Raw genomic sequence first — 16,097 nt, forward strand, 5'->3', positions numbered from 1 at the left:
AATCCAGGAGAGTTATCCAGCATCTCTACGATGATGGCAGTAATTTCATGATCATCATCTTTGCTTTCTAAGAAAGCAATAAAGACAAATAATTGCGGAAATAGGGTGCAGGGAGAGCAATGGATAACACTAGAGATATCCTTCCTGATGGAGGGTGCTGCCTCCCTCCCTCCCCTGGATGCTGGGAACCTCATTCTCTCAGGTAATAAGCCCTTCTCTTTAGCAGGCATGGCTTCTGCAGTTTCTGGGTTTTGGCACAGAGCTTTCTTCATGTGGTACATGTAAATCTTATACGATAGTCTGTGGAGGAGGTTACAGATTTCTGTGAATAATGGATTTTTCTGAATATATTGGCCTGAGAAGTGGTTAACTACAAAGTTAATTAAAAAAAAAAAAGAGAAAAAATATAAATCACAAGTGTTTCCCAGTGGCTGAAGTTCAGCTAAAACTGTCTCTTTTCTCTAAGGTTACCTTTCAGTATATTGATGTAACAGCCTCATATTAATTTGGGTTTATTGTTCTAAATAATTTTCTCTCCCCTCAAAGTAGTTTCTCTTGAAATAAGCTTTCTTTGAAAGAAAAGCAAATTTCTGTGGATAATCTAGGGATTTGGTCCTAGCCTCCAGTTCTCATTCACTGACATTTTAGAAGTCAATAGCAAATATCACATATAATTCACATCAGTTTAGCTTGCACATTTTTATTCCAAAAGGGCTGAAAGACTTCCAGTTCTGCTTCTCTGAAAGCATCATACTCTTCTTGACCAGGAAGAGGGCTGAAACATCTGCTTTTTCGTAAGGAATGACAGGTTTGACACTATTTCTTTGCAGGCACATTTCTACACATGACACAGCTCTGTTGTTTCATAGGGTATTCAGTACAAAGCTTCAAATGCCTGCAGCCTGCTTTCCTACTTCCCTACAAAAAGTGACTGCTAAGAGCAGTACTACAGCTCCTCAACCTTTCCGCCTACTGCTCTGGTATAATTCCCTTCTTCCTTAAGCAACACCGACGGGATGCTTCACAGGGCTACAACAGATAAATGCAAGAAGTAAATACCACCGGGTGGTGCTACTAAACATAGTTTTCCACATCCTTTTTTATTCCTTTGTGAAGTCCTCTAAAGGTCTACCCAACAGCTAATTTGATCTCGCTTGGTTTTCCAAAGAAGCCTTTCTCTCTGGGCAGGAAAGAGAGTCCTCTCTGCCTGGGTACTTGAGAAGAATCAATACCTGAGCCAGATTGCCTGACACCTGAGCATTTTTGAGTGATGGAACACACACATGCATTATAACCATCACTTTCCCAGACAAAATAAATAAATTTCGCAACTACTTCTACTAAGCCAAGGCAGTGTGCAAGGTCCAGCCATCACTTTCTCTTGACAGAGAGTGAGGGGTAGAAATGAGTTTGAATACTGAGCCTGGAAAAAAGGATACTGGTATAAAGACAATAGTTGCCACCTATAGAGCACAGATTGCACTTCTTTTGACTCTGCATGCTTGTGTGATTCATTTAACTACCCTTACACATCAAATGCGTTTTCCATAATAGGAAAAAAGCAGTATAATCCCGTGTTACATAATAAATCTCAGGTTGACTCTGCTTGCTCACCCTCTCTGCAAAAATGTCGGACTGGAGGAAGCTATTATTACTTCTGGAGTGTTTGCTGGCATAATATGATATGAGAAATATTTATTGAAAAGACAGTACCAAATGTTAATAAATTCCTCTGTGCCCTTACCATTTTTTATTAATGAATTGGTACTTCAAAAGGTCTTGGCTCATTTGTACATTTCCTGAGGTAATGTTCACACAGCAAACAAGTGCTTATTGCTTGAGCCTGTATTTTTCATGTTACCATTGGCTAGAAGCCATTGCACATTACTTAAAAAAAAAAAAAGAAAGAAAAAATGTAAATCTGCTTCTCTTGATCTTGCCTCAGAGAAAATTTTTCAGAGACATTAAAGAAGATGTTTTTATACCACCCTTAATATTTAGAGAGAAATATGAAAGGTCATTCAGGTATTCATTATCCTGTCTCAGTATTTTTTTTTCTCTTTCAAGCTGACTTTTTTTATTTATGCTCCAGATCATTTATGATCTCATAGTTAAAGAACTTTCAAGAATGTGCATGGAAAGTCATGACTTGAAACTTGATGAGGTTATTTTCCTTGCTGACACAAAGTCAAATATATATCCTCAACATTTATTTACGTACTTTCCTGCACATCAACAGTCATATATAACATAACTTCAGAGCCAAGCACTCTGGTGCTGTGCCTGAGAAATCTCTCTTCCCTCTTACCACTTTTCTTTCTTTTTTTCAGACTCATAAGTTTTTTTTTCACTGTGGCTGTATTTGGCAGTTTCATGGAATTTTCTTCTCAGAAATGTTTTATTGAGTTCTCTGTTCTTCATTCTAATGTTGATTTTTATTTAACTGGGCAGCATGCTACAGCTTCATGTAAGGCAAAGAAGAGTACACCTGGAAAATAAAAAAGTCTCATGAAAAACAGGTCTGTAGCCTTTAAGAGAACACCGTAGAGTCAGAACCCACCATCTGTCCCCCTGCTCAAACAGTCTATGAAAATAATCTCAGCTTTGGGGCACAATGTCTGTCTGGTCAGCTGGCTATAGGCTGTGGCAGCAAGCTACCATCTTCAGGTGAGGACACCCAAAATGACAATGTACAAGCATATTTTACCTCCTCACTAGCCTAATGAAACCCCATCTGCAGCCATGACAGTGTGGTCCTAGGGGTGAGAAGGTTCAACGAACACTGCCAGTGGCAATAAGCAAATTCTTTATGACTAAATTACCATCACCCTCTTAATCTTTTGCAACATCAGGAGATCCATGGAGCAGGTTTCAGACACTCAGCTCAGTCAGACCTTGCCAATGGAAACCAGTATGGTAACTGGTCTGTGCACGTGAGCCAGGTCAAATATGAAGTTTTATGGAAGCAGTTGTTTTTTAATAAAGACAACGATTTTATTTTTTTTTCCCCTTCAAACCCTTTAGTTGTTTGTCACATTATAAAGGAACTGTGTTCTGCTTAGCATAAGTAGTATAGGCTGTACATTCAAAATGGAAAATCTTTCAATTTGAACTGGTACAGAGGCTAGAAATCTATGCCAATTCAATCCTTTTCAGCTTCATTTTTGTGGCTGGAACAATAAAACCCAGTGTACATCTTGGTTGCCCTTCTAGTGTGTGTGCCTGATATCTTTATATATATTTTATTAACCCCCAGTTCCTATTGTACACATGTATCCTTTTAATAGTCCTGCACTTAGATTTATGAATCCTTTTTTTTCTTCCCCACATTTATTTGTATTAATTGTTTATTTAATGTTGAGAGATTTGAGGCATGCAAAATTTCCTGTCTTTATAAGGGGTCTACACACTTCCACTTCTGCCAAGAGAAGTACCTGAGTGACTGAAACCTAATACCATTCTGCAGCTTCATTTTGTGAGAGCTAGCTCTTCTGAAGAAAAAGAATAAAGTAAGAATCAGAGTTGTCCAGGAATGACAGTAGAACAAGGATATCGCCTCAAAAAGAGGTGATAATGTAAGTGCAACTTGGAAGGCAAAAGTTCACGACAAAGTGCACTTCACTGCCAAATACTGCAGCAGGAATAATGAAAGTTGTATATGTAAAATGATGCATAACCTATTTGAATTGGGTAGGCATTTTGTGACATACTTTCTTCTGCACCAAAAATGTAGGGTGATTGTTTCTCCTAACAGTTTTTTTTCCTTCTATAACACTGTTGTTCTTCTAAACATGAAGCTACCACTCCTACTTTAAGTTAGTCTCTAATGTAAGAGAATTATATTTGCCTAGAGTAAATGATAGTATGAGAACACTTGTATGACCTCACTAGTTAGAAGACATAATCAAAAATGTTAAGCACCGGTAGTTATTTTTGAGCACTTAACAATAGGATCTTCAATCCTAAGGAAAAATGTTGAAAGCATCTCCTGAATAATGAGAACAGGAAAAGTACTTCTTCATTAGAAAAGTTCAGTACTTGTAGTTGCTGGCAACTACATCAAAGATAAAAAGCAATCGTAATCATAATTGCATTTCAAACTTCATCTTGATGTGAGATCTCTAAGTCTTAACAGCTCATAGGATTTTGGATTTTTGTCTGCACGAAACGAATGTATTTCTTTTGAGTTCAGAGGATTTCTCAAGCCCATGGTAAAAATTTATTTTAAGAACAGTGAAACATTTTCTAACAAGTAGTACACGCTTGGATAGCTCTGCAGTCATTTAACTTTGCTGATGGATATTAACTTCCTTAATAGGAAATTCAGATTATGCATAAATCTGGTAATGACAATTCATATCACTTCTAGGAGAAGGCAATTTATTTCAGTTCAGGAGCAGGGTTTTTTTCTTTTGACTACTTAAAATACAGATCTTTGGAAATCAGAACTATTTTGAAGAAATTACACTGACCGAAATAGTCAGAATAAATAGTTCTCACAGGTTTTCAGACTCTTCCTAGAAAGTCTAAAGAAATTTTATCATCCCCACTTCTTTATAACACCTCAGATAAAGTATAACATTTTAAATACTCTGATACTAAAATAGGAAGTAAAAAGTACAATATCTTATTTTTTTTCAGTAATATTGGTAGCTTACTTTGCAACGGTTACTTAGGTAAAACATTGTGAGAACTAATGATTAGTTTTAGTTCTTCAGCACAAGATCTATCCTTTTAAATACTACTGTATTAAAGTGGAACAGAATAAAACCAGGAGAAAAGTGAAGAATAAATATGGTCATTCAACTACACAGCTATTTTAGAAAATATGGCAAATACTGAAGGATATATGCCTGTTAAGTCTTAGAGGTAAGTAGAACATTTACACATAGATTAAAAAACTTAATGAAAAGCAAACAGAGGGCTTCAGTAGCTTCCTCTGCCTTCTGCAACTGTGTCTTCTTTGTACACGCTAATGCCTGTCTCTTGGGGAAAACAAATCTATTCAGAAACCTTTCACATATCTGAAGACCTCTGTCAAGAATACTTGCTTTCATTGGCTGAACAAATCTAGGTAGTATTTCACAGAAACTTGTTGGCTATGTTTTCCAAAGTTCTGACACTTTTGCTGTGTCTTGCATACCCAATGTGTGCTTGTCTCCTTCCTGGCACAGAAGGGAGTGGAAAGGGGCCACTACTGAGAATAGGAATAAAACTATATTATGCAAAATACACTACTTGCAACAATCTGACAATCCAAGGGAGGCTGTATTTTGCTTTTAAAACAATCCATGATTTTATAAATTCTACACATTCTACTTGCAAAACAGTTAAAAATAAACTAGTGCTTTATTCTAAAACTAAATGCTTTGGTGCTGGCAATTAAGTGAGGTGTTGCTGTTATGCTCAAGCACAAAAAAATATTTAATTTCCAAAGAGAGCTATACTAAAGTGAAAGTCCACTTGCAACACAATAGGACAGTCTATACACAAAGACTGCTAGATACAATTAAGTGCAAACGGGTTCTCATTTGGACAACATAAAGTCCTTTTATGCATGTTGTCAAATGATTGACTAGCTTCTGATTGTCGGGAAAGAACATAAGAACCAAGGACTGATAGGTTATAAACAATCATTTGGTGCAAGCCAATTTCCTCTGGAGATACACACAAGTTCCTTTGGTAACTGGTGTGACTGGGTAGGACAGCAGCAATGCAATGAGTGTTGCTTCATACTAGAGTAATTGTCCAAAGACCAGTGTAATTTGGTCCAGAGGAAAAGTGGTGATACTAACCTAATTCTTCCATCAGCCCAAAGAAATCCTGCCCTTAGGAGGATCTTGTATGTGTTCCAGAATTTTTTTTTTGTTTGCTATTGAAGAGGACAGTTTGTCATACAATTATCCCTGCAAACGCAGGCAATTTACACAGTTAGACTTGCTCTTGTGCTCTCCTTCAAGACCAGGAGTTTGCATTCTTACCCCACAATACAGTTCATGGTCAAACTTTCCTCCCTTTCTTCATCTTCTGTCCTTTATATGCCAAGACAGTCACTAAGAAAAGATGTGAATGTTCTCATAGACATTGTGGCAATAAACCCTAGTCCTCACTGAAACGTGAAACACCTTCTTCATTGTATGGATGATTTCCACAGCGTGTGGTTTTATTTCTGGTTCTGATTTAAAAGGAGCAAAAAATTGTTTTGGCACATTTTCTGGGGATTTTGAGCCTGTCAGTGCATTAAACATCAATCCTCAGTGCATAACTCATGACAGGGGGGTTGGAACTAGATAACCTTAAGATCCTTTCCAACCCTAACTATTCTATGATTCTATGAATTCCAAGAGAAGGTGTCTCCAGAAACATAGTTAGAGGATTAGCTTGCTTTTTAGAGCTTGACCCATGAATGAGCTTGGCTATGAGATCTTAGACATGTCTAAACTGTGCAGTTTCTGTGTACATTCAGAGGCACAAAGCAAAAGGTTCTAGAAGTTCAAGTGGCACCAAATTTCATAAACATTGGTGAGGGACAATTTTCAGGACTCTGATTTTAGCTTCAGTAGTCTACATTCTAGTAGTATTCTGAATTGCATTCATTGAACCTGACACTTACATGTATGTTTCAGCAATGCAAAGAAAAGAACATTGAGAATAAAACAGTATTAAGAGTGGAAGTATTTGGTAATTTAATCTAGTGTTCTGATTTCAGCAATGGTTTAGAACCAGATGATATTTGAAAACTCCAGTAGTCATCCTCTCTAAAGATGTAATAATTTGCTTAGTGTTATGAGTAAATAAGGAAATCTCTCTAGTGGTCATTGAATGAGCTAAGGTATGACCCTGATGTCTTTTATGATCTAGAGATAGCAGGGCATGCCGTATTTCTCCTTTCATTTTAGATTAGCAAAGCTCCAATTTTTTACTGCCTTGCTTTGTTCAAACTGTATGTAGTGGCCACCAGTGTGTTTTGTTTGAATGAAATATCATAGCCAAGTTGTGTATAAAACAATATGTTTTCTGGCAGGGAAGGCCAGAAAGCTTAAGAAAAATGTTGAAATGAGTTGTTTCCTATGCAACAGACATCAGCCCTAGAAAGCATTTTTCAGACCCACTAAGTTTTCTCAGTGAATATTGAAATGTGTTTATATGCAGACTAGTGCAGCCTGGACAGCAGCAAATTAATACATTCTTTGACACTAGTTAATTAAACCAAACCTGGTGACCTTCTCATAATTAGAAATTCCAATAATTTCAGTGATTTATAAAGCACTAAACATAGTTAGAGTAATCAAGAATCTATTATAGATTCGTTACATTATATCTTGATGAAGGTTTTAATTGGTGCATTCTAATTTCAGTTGCAAAGCTTATTATAACTGTAGTAGAAGAAACTACAATCAATTAATTGCAGCCAGGGCATTGAACTAACTTCAGAAAATACACTTACCATTTTAGGGCAAATAAAGCTAGACAGGCAAAGTAACAAGATAATTACCAAAATCAGTGTAATGTTTTCTTAATTATCTTAAAAAAATTGCAAATAAAAAGACCTGAGTTTTGAACCCCACCACATGTACTACACAATTAATTTAGAAAATGTGTGACAATATGGTGTTTTGTCCCACTTTACTTTGATTTACAGTGTAACTTTAAGTATTGGGGCTTCACACAGGCCAAGAAAAATTTGAATGTAAGAACAGATGTCATTTGCAAAAATGAGAAAATTACAGCATATTAATGAAAGAAATTTTTATGTAGATGATGTGAAGGGAAATTTGAATCCTTTTGTTCAGTCTTCTGTAAGACAGAGAAAGAGAAGAGCAGGTTTAGGGGGAACAGTTTCTCTGCCATGATTCTGCAGACTCTTTTAATGGTGTGCAGCCTCTCCAGTAAGCACAGGACCAAATCTTCTTTTAATAGGCCAGATGCAGACAAAGGGATTCTTTTTGCATGTTTTCCAGTTATACTTTACTGCATAAGCATTTCAGTTCATAGAGATGGGGTGTTTCACCATTTGTACAATGGCATGAAGTAATACATTTGCCCAGGAAAAGGAATCGTGGGTTCTGAGAATATCTCAAGCTTAGCAGGTATATGCCCACATTGCCAGGAAATTGTGCTAGTCTTCAAAGTGCAGATATGTGGAGTGCCTGATGGGATAGTGCTGCTATTCAGGTTGAGTCACTGTGTCACCAGGAATACAAGAACCATGGAGCAGGAATGTGGGAAAGAGGACACCTGATTCTTGCCTTTTCGTTAGGGTTCTTAGACAAGTTAGGAAGAACTTGTGGTTTAGCCCTACTCCTAGTAAGTTTTTCAGATTTTATCTTATGAGCCTTTAGATGAATGAACTTTCCAATAAAGGCTGTGAAAGTCAAGTGAAAGAGAGTCCAAGCTGGGATCTGTAATTCTTTTACTCCAAATGCAGTGACCAGCTTCAAGAAATGGTGACCAAAGCAGCTAAGGGTCTAAAACTGAGCACAAGGGTTGCTTCTAGCAGAATGCCATGGATACTAAGATGTAGGAGACATTGCTTTTACCTCACTATCCACAGGTAGAGATGCTTCAGCTGAGGTCTACACTTCTGAAGTAAGTCTTATACATGCAAAGCTATTGAGAAAGTTATAAGGTGCATCACCATCTTCTGTTACTAAAAGAGTTAACCATGCTATGAGTAAACTCAGATATTATTTTAGAATAGATTAGTACTACTAGGTAGCCTGAATCTCATGTAGCTACAGCCACTATAGCTTTTCCTATAGAATTTGTTTACTGCCAATGGAAAGAGGTAGATATCTACATTAAGTGATATGGATCATCTTTCACAGTTTCTTGACTGTCCTAAATGCATTGGCTAAGGGAGCCCACCTTAGATTGCATCTTCTCTGATAGATGGAAAGTATAATCAGAACCTCCTTCACCTCTTCAATGAATATATAAAAGCTGATGAGCTCTATCCCTTCCTTTTACCCCAGGGTTATGTATCTGAAATACAGATCATTCCTGTCACAGAATATGTGCTGCGTGTGGTAAGCATTTTGAACAGCCTGATTTTCTACTGTTCAAAATGAAAGAGACTGTAAAAAAGAACAGGATTTATAATGTGGCTATTTGACAGCTCAGTCCAAAGACTGCTAAAGCTCTTGAGGATTTTTCCATCAATATATTTGGAATTGGACCACTAATGACTAGGAGGAAGGGAACTTGGAACCTAAGCTTGTTTAGTTGAGTTTTATTTGAATTTAAGTAATGTTAGATGCAGATTAGTACTCACTAGTATGTCTGGCTGCTGCAATAAGACTTTGTGCCAAGTCTTTCTGTCAAGTGGCCAGTGTACTAAAAGAACAGAGTGCATAGAACATACCTGCAAGTACCGAGGGGGTTAAAGACAGAGAACTGCGATGTGTCTGGGGAGAGCATACATGGAATCATAGAATAGTTAGGGTTGGAACGGACCTGAAGATCATCCAGTTCCAAACCCCATGCAGCAAATGGTATGGAATGTCTTTTTCTCTCTTCCATAAATTTGACCAAATTAAAACAAAATGAAAAATCCAATCTCCCTATCTCATCTTCATTGAGAAAGTGTTCTATGCTCTTTAAAAGAAGCAAAACGTGGAGCTCCTGATTGGGTGGGCGTGTGTATGTAAAGGCATTCTCTTTATGAGTTCCCGTTTCCTAATCATAGAAGGGTCTTAAACAACTTTCTTTTTACATGCTGGCTATGTTTAAGAAATCAATTTTGATTGATCCTTTGTTAATTTACTTAGTAATTAACACCACTAAATCTCTTTTTCTCCAGCAGTAAAAAAGACAACACCAGAGGAATAGCAATTTTTAACAATGACTTAGAACTTACTGTGTCCCAAGGGTAATTATTATGAAGGTGTAGGACAGTATCTGAATGGATTTTAGGGCCTGAATTTTGTACCTAACCACCAGAATCTGGTTATGAAGGGAATTCTGGCAGACCATATTAAATCACAGTGCTGTGATACTCTTAGTTGTTTATGGTTTCTATAATAAGAAAATACTCTCAGTCCTACCAGTAAATTTAAGCCAATACTTAGTCCAAAAGTGATTACAGAGCTCCAGTCCACAGATTAATGAATAGTTTGTTACCTTATATTATATTTTAGTAGTACAGGGATTAGTGTGTTGATAGAATCTGGACTAAATTAATTCTCTTCAGAAGTAATGAAAAGTGATGAGCAAACAATGATGGTTATTCTGTGGTAAAACCATTAAATTATACAGAAAAAAACTACTGAGTGTACAAGGTAGGAAAAAACCCACATCAAAAGTGTATTCCAAGGCAAATGGAAATCTCTCTAGCTTCCCTGGATTTTCAATTATCCTCCACAGAAAAAGAGAACAGCAGCCTAGCTCAGGGACAAACACGTATTGTTGTTGCCTCAGCTATATCCTCAAGATAAAGCATGCTTGAGCCTGAGGAAGAGGAAAGGTATGCAAACAGTCTGTGACAATCTGGTCACTGGAGTGCAGAGTATGACAATACACCCAGTTTTACTACAACCAGCACATAATTCATTATTATACCCATCAGCTGATGAGCGTCCAGACTGCATTGTTATAAATTGCTTATGGGGAACTCCAGATGATTATAAAAGGTAATGTTCTCTCTAGTCACCTGAAATAAATAGATTCCAGATTTTGTACTTAATCATTTTACTACTCGGCGGTAAATGTTATTTTTGCTGTGCAGGCTAATGTGGAAACACCTAATTGATTCACCACCACCAGCATGTTACATCATACTCAGCAATAAACAGCTTGATTCAAATCCAAACCAGCTTTTGTAGCCACCATACCAGAAAAACTTCTGTGAAACCATCTGTGACTGTCAGATCTAATGGGTTAGAGGTATGCACCTTGCTAACATAAGCAAGACTGATCATTAGCAAAGGCTGTGAAACTGCATACTTAAATGCTAGAGTGGATAAATTCTTGTAATTCTGCTAGCCCAGCAGGTGACTATTCAACCTGTTGCTCATCCTCTGTATCTTTGCAGTGAACTTTGCTTACAGGGACCACTTTTAATGTAAGCTAACACTGATTTGTTAATATTGAGTAAAAATGATACTTGAATTTCTCATTTTTTGCATCCGTTATTAGTATTTGTGATTAAGCTAAAAAAAAAAGCACAACCAAGCCAGAACTTGTGGCCCTGAAATTTGTGAATTATTTCTGATATCCTCTGTGATATATACAGTCAGATTTTATGATGTCCTTCTGGCAACACCAGTAAGGCTCCACTTGAATAAGAATACCACAATATAAAGAAGTAGCCTGACTAAGCCAACTTATATTACATAATTATTTTGGTGGGTTTTTTTTGTGACCAGATCTGAAATTGCCTCTGAAAGTATTCTTTTAACAAGATGCTTACTACTACACAGTAATAATGTGATTAAACAACTTCATTACGTTTGCATAGTCACATTTTCAAAGGTAGGACATGACAGAACAAATTGTGCCTATACAACATAATGAATGCTACATATTGTGACTAGTCATATTATTGAATAAACATTATAAGCACTTATTTAATAACACACACATTATGAATATGCATATTGCATTTTTTCAGATATGCATTTTCATTAATATTTTCAGGAGTCACTGAATTTTCCTACCAAATTCTAGGAATAGAGGTGAAAACAGAGAGCTCAAGAGATTTTTTTTTTCAGTTTTCACAGGTGACATTCAGGCAAAATGAATGCTGTGGAATAGTGTCACCAATAAGTTTTGGCTTTCTTGAACATGTAGTAATATTGTGTTGACCAAGGTTATAGTCTGTCTCATGAGAAAGAAGAAAAACAACTTCATGTCTGTCTGTTAATCTACTAACTACTGCTCTAAACTAGAAGGAGAGAGAAGGAATTATTCTGGGTTCAAACACTGCATTTGAGGTACACAAATTTGATAGATCTACAGCTGCTGAAGATTTGTAAAGAAGTGGTTGAGAATCAAAAGGTAAGAGCAACAGTGATAACAAACAGAGTAAGAATTAGTGATTCACAGACACTGCCAAAGAGCTGCATTTGAGGAATAAAGAATTAAGTAAATTCAGAGCATGAGTAACAACATCTGCTAAAACTACAGTCACTCTTAGCTTGTTGTCTCCCAAGACAAACAGAAAAAGCAGCAGTGCAATAATTACAACTTCTGTTCTGAGAGCAGGCATGTGGACTAACACTTCCCCTTAAGGTTGCTTCTCAATAAGTAAAGTGGTTTTGAGGTTCACTGCCTTTATGGGCCTTACTACTAATATGTTTTGCAAGCTACCCTCCTGTTTGTACATCCCAGTGTGATCTTCGGTTTTCATTTCTTTTTTTTTGCAACATCAGTGGCATAACATTGCAAACATATGTCAGCTTGTGAACCACTATAATCTGCATATTCTTTCTAAGCAGCGTCTTGGCAGCTTCCCCCCTTCCCCCATATATTTAGATTATTATTATTGCCCATATGCGATAGTTAGTGGAGCACAGGGGAAAAAAATGTATGCTGTAGAGAGACAGAAATAAGCTTTCTTAGCAGAAAGTCCATCTAGAGAGAGAGCTCTTCTTTGAGCCTTGCTTCATGCTGTTACTGCAAAATGGAGGTGAGCTCATACGTGAACCCATACTGGTAGTCTGAGACAAAGGTGGGTCAGCAAGGATGGCAACTGCCCTCTTGGAGCTGTGAATCTGCAAGCAGCTGTACACAGAAGGGAGAAGCATATTCTGAATTTCTGAGAAAAATTCTAGCCATTCTTGTGTGAAAAGAGAATATTCTCTAAGAAAATACATGGCAACAGCTACATTGACCAGACTAGGAGAAGCTACAGTCAGGAGCTGACAAATGCTTTTGGAGACTTGCCATAGTCCTCCAAGAGCAATGACCCATTGAGTCACCAGGAAGCCATGCACCTACAAAATCTGCTTAGACACAAGGTAATGTATCTATCATTCAAAATGCTTATTATTGGTCAGTAAGACAGAACATAATTCAAGTACATAACCTCTGATACTTTTTTGGCTGTTTTCAGACAACCAGTTATCCAAAGATGTCCTCAGTTCTCTCTCCTACCTTAGGTATCCCATTGTAATGATCAAAATGGAGGTAATTGCATGTAGTAGAACATATGGGTTGAGAAGGAATGTAGACAAGCTGAACTAGACTGAGAAAATCTAGGTGCATGGCCTCAAAAACTTCTGGCCTGTCTTCAGCTGAATGATCCCCTGTAGGTCCCCTGTGATCCATTCACTGTCTGAAGAATTCCATTAACAAATGGCTGCAGTGGTTGTAGATGGATTGAAACGACATCATGTCTTTTTATGTAATGTCTATTTTAAGTAAGATACACAATCATTTACTTACTTAGAGAAGGGACTGAAGATCAAATCTTCTTTCCTTACAGGAGAACATGCTCATAAGTCATCTACAAAACTAATTTTTCTGCTATGACAGCATCTCCAAGTGACTACTAATTGCACAACTGGAAGAGACAACCTGCAGTTCCAAGCTCTGAAGCTACATCCTTCACTTAGTATCCCACAGACTCAAAGCCAGGGAGTCTGCTACTATATGTGGGTACTCTTAGATTAGAATTCTTACTCTCCTTGTGCTTCACTTAAGTTTTGCTTGTTGCTGTTTAAACTCATAACTTCTTTCCCAGGAAACAAAGAACATGGGGACATCCACCCTAGGCACTAGCTGTTACCTAATCTGGTCTATCAGGAGTGTTTAAAGAATGTATGCTGGCAGAATAGACAGAAGTTTTTAGATGGTGTTGGAGCACACTTGTGCATGTGGAGTTGTTGAGAAATAGTTGTCTGTAAGGATTTAGTGGTGGAAACTATCAAATCTATGTATTTCAGAAAACCCACACTTAAAAGGTAGCCAGTTAATTGGTGCTGATGAACACAATCTGTACATAGATAGCTGGAAGCAGGATGTACAACAAAACATAAACCTCTAAAAAATCATAGATAAAAATAAAATTACAGATAAAACATAGATAAAAAATAATAAAAAAACCCCCCATAGATAAAAATATAATTATGCACACTGCCTAGGCAGTAAAAGTCTGACAAAGTAACTTGTATTGCCTTTAGACATTAGGCCCACATTTAAAACTCAAGCATATATTGTTATAAAGTTTCTTTTTATTATTATTTTTAAATAATAAAAGGAATGACTTCTCAAAACCATTTAATTTTTTGCATCAAAAATCTGAAAGGTGTTACTATACAGTGGAACAGTTCTATGAGGAAGCATGGGGAACCAACAAGAGGAATTAGAGATGTGTGCACGTCTACAGAGGTATGATATAATAGGCATCACAGAAACATGGTGGGATGGCTCCTATGACCAGAATGTTGGAATGGAAGGTTACAGGCTCTTTAGAAAAGACAGGCCTGGCAGGTGGGGAGGGGGAGTTGCCCTTTATGATAGGGATAGGCTGGAGAGTATGGAACTCTGTCTGGGGACAGGTGAGGAGTCAACAGAGAGTTTGTGGGTCAGGGTTAAAGGGAATATAGCTATGGGAGACATTACTGTGGGGATCTGTTACAGACCGCCTGATCAAGGAGAACCTGCGGATAAAGCACTCCATAGACAGATAGGAAAAGACTCACGCTCACAGGCCCTTGTTCTCATGGATGACTTCAACCACCCTGACATCTGTTGGAAGGACAGTACGGCCCGGCACAAGCAATCCAGGAGGTTCCTCGATTGCGCGGAAGACAACTTCCTTCTGCAAGTAATAGAGGAGCCGACAAGGAGAGGTGCCATGTTTGACCTTGTGCTCACCAGCAGGGAAGGGCTCGTTGGAAATGTGATGCTCCAGGGCAGCCTTGGATGCAGCTATCATGAGATGCTCGAATTTGAGATCCTCAGGACAGTGAGAAGAGCGTGCAGCAAGCTCACTGCCCTGGACTTCAAGTGAGCAGACTTTGGCCTCTTCAGGAACCTGCTTAGTAAGGTTCCATGGGATACAGCTCTAGAGGGCAGGGAGGCCCAAGACTGTTGGTTGATCTTCAAGGATCACCTGCTACAAGCTCAGGAGTGTTGCATCCCAACCAGAAGGAAGTGCAGCAGGAGGGCCAGGAGACCTCCTTGGGTGGATAAGGAGCTGCTGAGGAAAATTCAAATGAAAAAAGTGGCTTATAATAAGTAGAAGCAAGGACAGGTGGCCTGGGAAGAGCACAGGGATGTTGTCTGGGAAGCTAGGGACCAGGTTAGGAAAGCTAAGGCCCTGTTAGAATTAAACTTAGCTAGAGGCATTAAAGATAACAGGAAAGGATTCTACAGGTATGTAGCAAATAAAAAACAGACTAGGGAGAACGTAGGCCCCCTCAGGAAGCTCTCGGGAGAACTGCAGATGGAAGGCAGATGCAGGGACTGTGAGAATGAAGACCGTGTGCCCACTGTAGGAGAGGAACTGGTTTGAGACCATCTTAAAAATCTGAACGTGCACAAGTCCGTGGGTCCTGATGAGATCCATCTGCGGGTCCTGAAGGAGCTGGTTAATGAAGTTGCTAAGTCACTGGCCATCATATTTGAAAAATCATGGCAGTCAGGTGAAGTTCCCGATGATGGGAAAAAGGGAAATATAATCCCCATTTTCAAGAAGGGGAAAATGGATGACCCAGGGAATTACAGACAAGTCAGTCTCACCTCTGTGCCTGGCAAAATCTCAGAGCAGATTCTCCTGGAAGGCATGCTAAGGCACATGAAAATCAACAAGGTGCTTGGTGACAGCCAGCATGGCTTCACTAAGGGGAAATCCTGCCTGACCAATTTGGTGGCCTTCTATGATGAGTTGTGGTCAATGGCTCAATGTCCGGCTGGAGACCAGTAACAAGTGGTGTCCCTCAGGGATTGGTGTTGGGACCGGTCTTGTTTAACATCTTTGTCGCTGACATGGACAGTGGGATTGAGTGCGCCCTCAGCAAGTTTGCCGATGACACCAAGCTGTGTGGTTCGGTTGATACCCTGGAGGGGAGGAATGCCATCCAGAGGGACCTTGACACGCTTGTGAGGTGGGCTGATACCAACCTCATGAAGTTTAACCACATCAAGTGCAA

This window comes from Pezoporus wallicus, unplaced genomic scaffold (genome assembly GCF_028554395.1).
Source record: "Pezoporus wallicus isolate ANWC-B61680 ecotype Strahan unplaced genomic scaffold, APGP_CSIRO_Pwel_v1 contig_747, whole genome shotgun sequence".
Lineage (NCBI taxonomy): Eukaryota > Metazoa > Chordata > Aves > Psittaciformes > Psittacidae > Pezoporus > Pezoporus wallicus.